The sequence below is a fragment of the Apteryx rowi genome, unplaced genomic scaffold (genome assembly GCF_003343035.1).
Source record: "Apteryx rowi isolate R43461 unplaced genomic scaffold, aptRow1 scaffold_352, whole genome shotgun sequence".
Classification (NCBI taxonomy): Eukaryota; Metazoa; Chordata; class Aves; order Apterygiformes; family Apterygidae; genus Apteryx; species Apteryx rowi.
This window is the reverse complement of record NW_020449997.1, coordinates 877487-886028: the sequence shown is the minus strand read 5'-3', so window position 1 is coordinate 886028 and position 8542 is coordinate 877487.

Genomic DNA, 8542 nt, shown 5'->3' with positions numbered 1-8542 from the left:
CAAAGGACGTTTCCCACATAAGCAATCTGCAATTTGCATTTTCCCATTACTCGCCAGAAGGAGAACTAAGAATCTTAAAATCCTCTGGCTTCGCCCTGCTATTGGTTAAGTGCAGAGGTGTTTGGGGCTGTGGCCTTAAAGGACACAGTTTGCCAGGCAGCTGAAGGGCAGTTACAGCCAGCGTTTATAAGTTACCTAGTTGTGAGCTGTAACTTTCATATAAATGTCAGGAGGTGTCATTTTCAAATGCAATTTAACTCCGGAGCAGGAGGAGAATGGGAGCAAATTAAACCAACACTTCTCACCATTCCAGGTATAGGCGCTTTCCATGCTTGATCAGTTATTCAAAAGCACAAGCTAAGGCTATTGAAAGAAGACAAAGCTTTACAGAGAGACACGTGTTTGAGCCTTAAAGTTCCCTAAGATCGAGGGCTCCGGTAAGAAACCATCTGCATTTTAGAATTTTAAGTTCTTATTCCAACATTTCCTTCCCAGAATGCTCCTGATTCTTAGCAAATTTGAAAATCTTGCACCAGTGATTAGCTATTAACTTGCCTGTGTGATAGGCTTGCGCCAACAATTGCAATTGTTCATTTCAGCTCCAAACTAAAAATAAGAAACAGAGAAGCTGGTGTTTCTGAAGTCAGTAGTGTAAAAAAAAAATAAATATATACATATATATATACACACACACACACGTATGTATGCATGTACGTATGTATAAAAGAACTACAAATGTTTTCTTAAGAAAAAGCTATATTACTACAGTATTTTACATACCTGACAGTTCCCAGGCATTACTGCAAGATAGGTACATTCTGAAGAGATCCTCAGAAATCCTCCTGTTTCAATAAATCAGATGGAAATTCTCAAACTATACTTTCCTTATTAGAGTTCTTGCTTCAGAATCCAGAATAATACTTTTCTTTTTCTTTAAAATCTCTTTCCAAATTTCAGAGAAGTACATCTATATCCAACCTAGCTTTCCATTTTATTAAGGGACCAGCTTTTAATTTTATTGAAGGAGCAACTTAACAGATAGCCCTTTGGTCCAAAGCCCAGCAGATCCCCTAGGAAGTCACTGAAGTGCCATTATACAACTGCTTTGAATTTTCATGGCTCCACACACACTATATTTTGATACGCAATAAGGTATTTGCAGCTGCTGTGCAAGCTCTTTCAACATGAAGGCGTTGGGTAACAAATCATGACAACTCCCATCTGTAATGACTTGGTTAAAATGCGAATAGTGCAGTAGAGATGAAGCATTGCTTCAATACTGCCAGTAAGTAAGTTTGCAAGCCGTCCACTTCAAGAGAAAAAGGACATATTAAAACAGAAAGACTCGAAAAGTCTTGGGTCGAAAAGAAATGGGTTTCAGGTTAACTCATTTTTAAAACAAGTTACCAAATATGTGATTAGATCTCTACAGTGTAGAGCTGAAGCGAAGTGTAGAAATGAAGAGCTTGATTTATGCGAGGAAGCTGATACCTCTGCCAAGAGCTTTTGTGTATCAGGTTAGCATTATCAGGTTAATGTAACTTAATTATGAGCACTGAAAACCAAGCATTTAGAAATGAAGTCACAACTGAGCAGCCACTGTGCCTACAAGTGACAGCAGTGGAACAGTTCCATCAGCCCGAGCGATATGCTAAAGCCCATTTGTGAAATCGGTAGGTGTTTCGCCTGAATAAGCAGTGCAGGATTAGACTCTATTGCACATCATGACTGCACTAGCTAGAAACATAGAACAGATGTCAAGTAAATAGGGAAGTGTGGGACAAAACAGAAATAATTGTAAAAATGTGCCCAAGGATAAAATAAATTGATCCTAAGACACTAACAAACATCCTTGTATAAGACAAAATGAGTCTTTGTACTGGTTTGGCTTTTATTTTCTTGCTAATATTGCATAACAGAATTACACTGGCACGATGAGGAGGGGGGGTAATAAAATAACTTATCAATGCACTATTAACTCTACATGCTCTTACCTAATAATAAGATATTGATGTCTCCTTTAATGTGTGTCCCATTGTTGAGAACTTTCTCATTACCTTGAAGAAGCATACACAAAATGGCTTTTTTAATATACTCATGGCCATGAACACTTGGTGCTAAAGACTTGCTTAAATGGTCAAAGATATCCTATTTAAGAAACAGGAAACACTTACATTGCACATTACCAACATTAGAACGGAATCTCATTATCCATTAGCCAGTATTAGTGCAATTTATAACTTACTTTAGTTTGAGCTTTGCAGAATTTCTTGATCTTTGCCACATCATCAGCTGAGAATGTGGGTGCTATTTCTTTGCTCATCAGTTTGATATTATTAGCCAACATTATTGTCTGGGGTATTCTCCTTCAGATGCAGAGAAATGTCATGAGATTATTAAATAGATTAACTATTAAATACATACTGGACTGTTGTCTTCATAACACAAAAAGCTGCTTAGGAAAGAGAAAGTACAAGCAGAATCAGATTCAAAGAAATTATTAGATTTGTCTATTTTATCATGGCTTAGTGAGTGAAATCTGCACTGAAAGAGGATTTAATGAAGTTTCAACATCAGAATCCAAAAGAACTAGAAATACATAGACAGCTTTGGGATTTCATCTCTTCTCTACCCCCCTGTATACCAGTGGACTTGATATCTGTATTCTGTGAAGCAAGAGACACATATTTTGGAGAGAATGTATTTTGGAGTTGGGACATCTCTAACTTTGAAGGAAAGATAGACAGGACAAGTCATTTTTTGCTTTGTCTTCAAAAGGCTCATCAGACACTTGGGCTTTGTCAGATGCTACTCTAAACACTCATCAGACAACTCTGGCAAACCACACACAATCAGAAGAAGTAATCATCTCAGAAACCAAATTTTTGAAACAGAACGCAGGGAAACAACACTTTGACTTCTAGTTTCTAAAACTATTGATCATTTGTTAGCTTACAGTGCCCAGCATTTCAAAGGGAAATGCTTGTAAGAAAGTTGACTATTCAGAAGTGCCATAAGGAAATGCTTTGTGGAGGGGAGAGTACAATCAATATAAATTATCTAGAGAAAAAAATGAATATAATTCGAAGTCTGCACATGAGCAATAACCCCCCCCCCCCCCAAGGCATGGTCCTACTTCCCAGGTAAGAGAACTTAAAAAGAAAGTAAATCAATGCTTCACCGCACTGTGCTGAAAGGAAAAGCATGGGAATTGAGCCTGGAAGGAGCTGGGTCTCTGAGACCAGGCTGAGCTCTCACAGGCAGACCAAGCACATCTTCCATTTCATAAATTAACCAAATTCCAGCTTAAGCTGGCACAGTTTTGCCCCAAATACTCCTAATGGACCTTCATGTTTTGATGACATCTGCCTCAGATATAACAACTTCTACACGTAAGGCAAAGCTCTGCTTTGGGAAGCTCTCTCTGATGCTAAATTTGGCCATGCCAGTGTCAGCTCTAAGCCATGAATCTGCACCAACCATGCACGAAGAGCCTTTCTGTATGGGCTGGTCTCATGGAAGAGCAGCAAGACTACTCAGTGAAATTTGGCTTTCATTAGGGAGGATCCAGAGCAAGGATCCAAATATCTTGGCAAAAGGACATGGAAATGTTGGGACATTAGGGTGGAAACAGTTGATGTCAGCTCCACAAACAGCCCAGCAGACACCCCTGCTGGGCAGCGAGAGCGGCAGACACCAGCAACCACAGGCGAGCACTGTTTCTGGCTCCAAAAAAATAGGATCTTCTGGAGTGGATCCTTAAGGAAAAACTATCCAAATCTCACTGCTCTGATGGCTTGAAATTTCTACTTATTCTTAGTTAAAAAGTTCCTCATCACACCCTTGGCTGCTAAATCTGAAGCTTCCCTGGTGCAAGGGGGCAGTGGGATCTTCCTGAAGCGTGCCCTGTGCCACCTCCAGACGTGCTCTCCTCCCAGGAGTCCACATCTGCGCTCAGAGTCATGGCACGAGGATGCTGCCCAGCTGCTGCTTCACCAGGCACCTCCTGGATGCTGAAACCCGGTCACCCTAGCTGCACTGCTGGGCTCCCATTTGCCTCATCCTGAGCAAGCCGGGTATGTTAGAGCAGGTTGCACCAGGTAAAGGTATCGAACAGCACCCTAATGGCATTCGCTGGCAATGCTCTTTAAACCTTGTTGGATATACAGCACAATTTTTGCACGACCCTTTGAGGGATACATCTGGAGGAAGTTGTTTCAGAGCACAGTATGTAAGTATCCCAAATAGAGCAGATGGTAATGAACTTTTGTTCTCATATAATATGGTGGTAACCCTGCATGGATGTTTTTTGTATTAATTACGGAAGAAAATTATAACAGAATAAATAACACTTGAAACAATGCTGACAAGAATTTTTTAACCCATTCACTAACAAACAAACCCTCCTATTTTATATCAAGTTCATTCCAAGCCAGTCCTGACAGAAGTTAAGAATACTGTTTGCTGATATGTCCGTTTGAAATCGATTTGCAGTGACTTGCAAAAGGGGTTGTCAATCAAAGACAGCTTGATGCAAGGATATTTTTATGACAGTTCACTCCTCCTGCGCACTCTCCAGAAGAAGTTAATTTTTCTGTAAATGCCTTTCATGCAATCCTTGTTCTCTTGCAAATAGAACTGTTTGCTCTTGGGATATGCAATATTTTAATATTTCCCATCGTAGGGAAATAAGGAGGACAGATGGCAACTCCTACAGTCACCATCACAGAATGGGACAACAAGGAAGGGAACAGTGATGTGCTACAGCACTAATGGAAGTTGCCTATATTATTATTTCAGTGCCTGTGTTACTCTAAGTTTCTGTTAATCCACTGATGTGTATGAAGACACCCACTTGTGAACAGCCATCCTGCCAGAGATCCCTGCTCTCCACCTAACCCCTGGCGGCTGGCATGGCAAGGACGACTCCTGACTGCAGCCATGTGTTTGGGATTAGTTGTTCTCCTCAAAGAGCTGGGACCCAACATGACAAGCAGCACTGGCAGAGCAGAGGGAAAATGTTATATTAATACTTACCGTTGCAAATTAAAAAATGACAAATAACGCATATTGCTTTTCATACAGCTGAGAGACAAAACATAGTCAGAGTTACAATAAAGCTTAAATCCAAAATAATTACATTCTGTCACAATTCCTTCCACACAGCCCAAGCTACCAAGGAAACGAGCCGATAGCAGATGAGGAGAGACATGATTTGCTTGAAAGCTTCCTTCAAACCCAACACTAAAATTTCCAAATGTTTGAAATCAGGAGCAACTAAATCTTTTAATGCTCTCTGAAAAGCAATCAGCTCACCAAATGCATCAGTCAACAGCCTCCAATATAAAATAATGAAACCGTGAAAAGCTGCTACCATAATCTTACTTTAAAATCCTMAATTCCTTTACATTTTGAGGATCTGATGGCATTGACTACAGTCAGACACACTCAGACAGGGCAGAAACTGCATGAGCTTTTTGCAGCTCAGCTAAACACACCTCTTCCACTCTTTGAACACAAACAGCTTAACTTTATGAAGATTTGTTGTTGCAGCAAAACTATCCAAGAGATGCAGCCAAATCCAAATTCATTTCATTTCTAGCCAAATTATATTTTGATGCAGGTCACTAGAAGCTAATCTTTCATCTCTATTTTCCATACATGAAAATGAATAAAGAAATTGAGATTAAACAGCATTTATCATACTAAATAAAAATTAAATCAAATGGAAATTTGTATAAAGAAACTCAATTAAAACGATCCAATTAAAAAAAACTTTTACCTGTGTGAATATAACCTTTGATTTTCTTCAAAGAGATGAAACCTTATAATTAAGCAAACTTAAAAAGGAGAGTGGATTATCCTTTTCCCATTTCCTTGAGCTTGAACTGTCAGTCTGTCTTCACGAACAGGAAATCCTCTCCTGCCTATCAGGCAAGTTCACTTTCTTGCTCTCACATGCTCGAAAAACTTATGTTTTCAGCATTGCAGAAGTACTTAAGTTGTCCAGTAAGTAGCAGACGAGTAGCATTGTTTATTCATGCTTCAGTTACATGAATATATACACGTTCACATGGGCACATACACACACTTGCATTCAGTGTTTTAACATACATTTAACAAAAAAACKAACTAACCAGAGGCTGGCCTGCTTTAAACAGCTTTTTTACTCATGCTCTGATTTTTAGGGAGCACTCCTTTGCTCTCATCTGAAATACCTTACAGTGAGTATGAAAAATGAAGTAAAAGGAAAGCCTTCTAGAATATGCCTATTTAAAATGAACTCACAAATATTTCAGCATAATTGAAAGAATTATAAGCCATTTTTTCAAAAAAATTCCAATTCTTCCATTACATCAATTAGGAATGCATTGGTGAACTTGGCTAATGGCAAAATTGAGAGCAATAAACAGTAGCTGTTATGGAGAACAGCTCTCTGGAAAGAGTTTTTCCAATGTATAACCTAGACCTAAGAGGCTCAGTAATGACTTGGATCAAATTCTGCTGATGAATATCATCTTCATTTCTTGGCTGGAATCCCCATCAGCTTCAAGAATTCCTATTTCATTTCAGACCAAGTTTTGTCAGAGAAATAAATGCAGAAACACATGTGGTGAGGTTAGTTGTACCAGGAACTGGAGAGACACTGACTTTCAACAGTGCAAGACAACATGTACTTGGTTTGGTTCCTTGGGATTTGAGTACATTTCCACAGCCAGAGGACTCAAACTGCATCCTTTGAGATTTGGGATGTTTCTTACCCAGTCAGAAACATGCATCGCCTAATTCAAGGTGCTCTACAGATTATGGTATGAATTTAAAGCTCTGTCAGTACCAAGAGAAAGCCATAACACCCCTGAAAAGCATGAAGGAACAAAAATACTAGAGAGAATTACATGTGGTTTTACAAACACAATATGCTGACATTGTTTTAGTGATGACGGCGGGGTCTTCAAATGCATCTGTTATTGCAAGTCTGATTAGCATTTCCCAATAAAATCCCACATAAGCTGCAGGTAAAAACTTACATTTTAGCATGAAACTCATTAGACAAGATTTGTGGAAGAAAAAACAACAACTCTGGGAGCCCTGAAAGTGTAAATCATTGGAGACGAGGAGAGTACTCTGAAGAAATAGCATGGTACGTCCTATTCCTATTCCCTTTCTGAGGTATCTGCTCTGGGATGCAGCCTCGGGCTGACCCAGTGTGGCTCTTCTCATACAGTCTCTTCTCCTGAGTGTCATGTCCTTTGCATTTTGAGATGAAACACACGGTGTGGTGGAGAGGCCTCTCCTCTCTCTTTTAGAAACTGCCTCTTCATCTCTGGTTTTCCATGGTCCAAGCATAAGACATCCCAAAAGAAACTTCATAGCTGCAGCTTGTACATGCAGATTTATGGCTCAGTGCAGTTTCATGGTCAGCCTTGAGATTTCAAGCTTAAGAATAAGAACCTGTGCCCTAAATATAATTCTCTTTACTCACGCTTTGCTCATCTCTATTTTTTCTGTCTAAAACCATTGATAGGGATAAGATTAGTCAATTTTCATGGATCATCTATTTAGCTTTACTTTAGGTAGATATTTTGATTTTCCTGTAAATACACCTGCTAAGGAAATAAGAACACAAGCTATCCAGCCAAGTTATAAAATCAAATTCCAACTGTTAGCTATCAAATATAAATGAAATTATACATGCTTGGGAAGCTGAACTCCATACAACTAGACAGTAGCTAAAGATGACTCAGTATTCCTCAGAGTGGGGAAAAAATAAACCATTTTCAGTGCAGTCGGAGAAATATCGCTCCACACATCAGGCTTGGAGTGGCTTCATTTTGTATATGGGGAACAAGAATGAAGGAAGTAGAGGAACCTCAGACAATTGCAGGTTTTTAGGTCATCAAATGATTCTTGCTGCTCAACAGCAGTGGGATATTTTATAAACATTAGCCTACATGCCTTTATGTGTGGATACACTTTAATGGATTCCTTCAGGGGTTTTGGGGTAGGGTAAAGGTGGAAATAGAGAATGTTGGTCTGCAACTAGAGCTTAGGGGTTGAAGCTCTCAGAACAATGGGGGACAGACAGCAGAAGTATGGCAGGAAAGAATGTGTTGTTTTGCCTGGAAAGCACACATGAGCAAGACCCACACCACATCTGTCCAGACAGCTGGGTGCTGGCAGGTCCAATTTCCTCTCAGCGCCCGCACAGCGGCATGCACAAGTTGGCCAGGACCTCAGGGCCCTGCTGCCCTCCCACTCCCTATGTGTGCCACGGTCCAGGACAGACCCTGCAAGCCCTCCCTCTGGCAGCATGCAGCCTCAGGCAGGTAATGACATACCCCCAACACCTCCTTGTGAAGGACTAAGATGCTGTGAGAAAGAGTGAGGGATCAGTACCTTTGTAGCTCCAAAAAGTTCCACCAAATGTTTGGACCAAAATAATTTAACAGAGACTGAGACTGAACCTACTGGCTACGGCCAAGCACATCCTGCATGTCGGGGGAAAAAGACTTTGGCTGTTGTCAAAACTGCGGATGTTTTG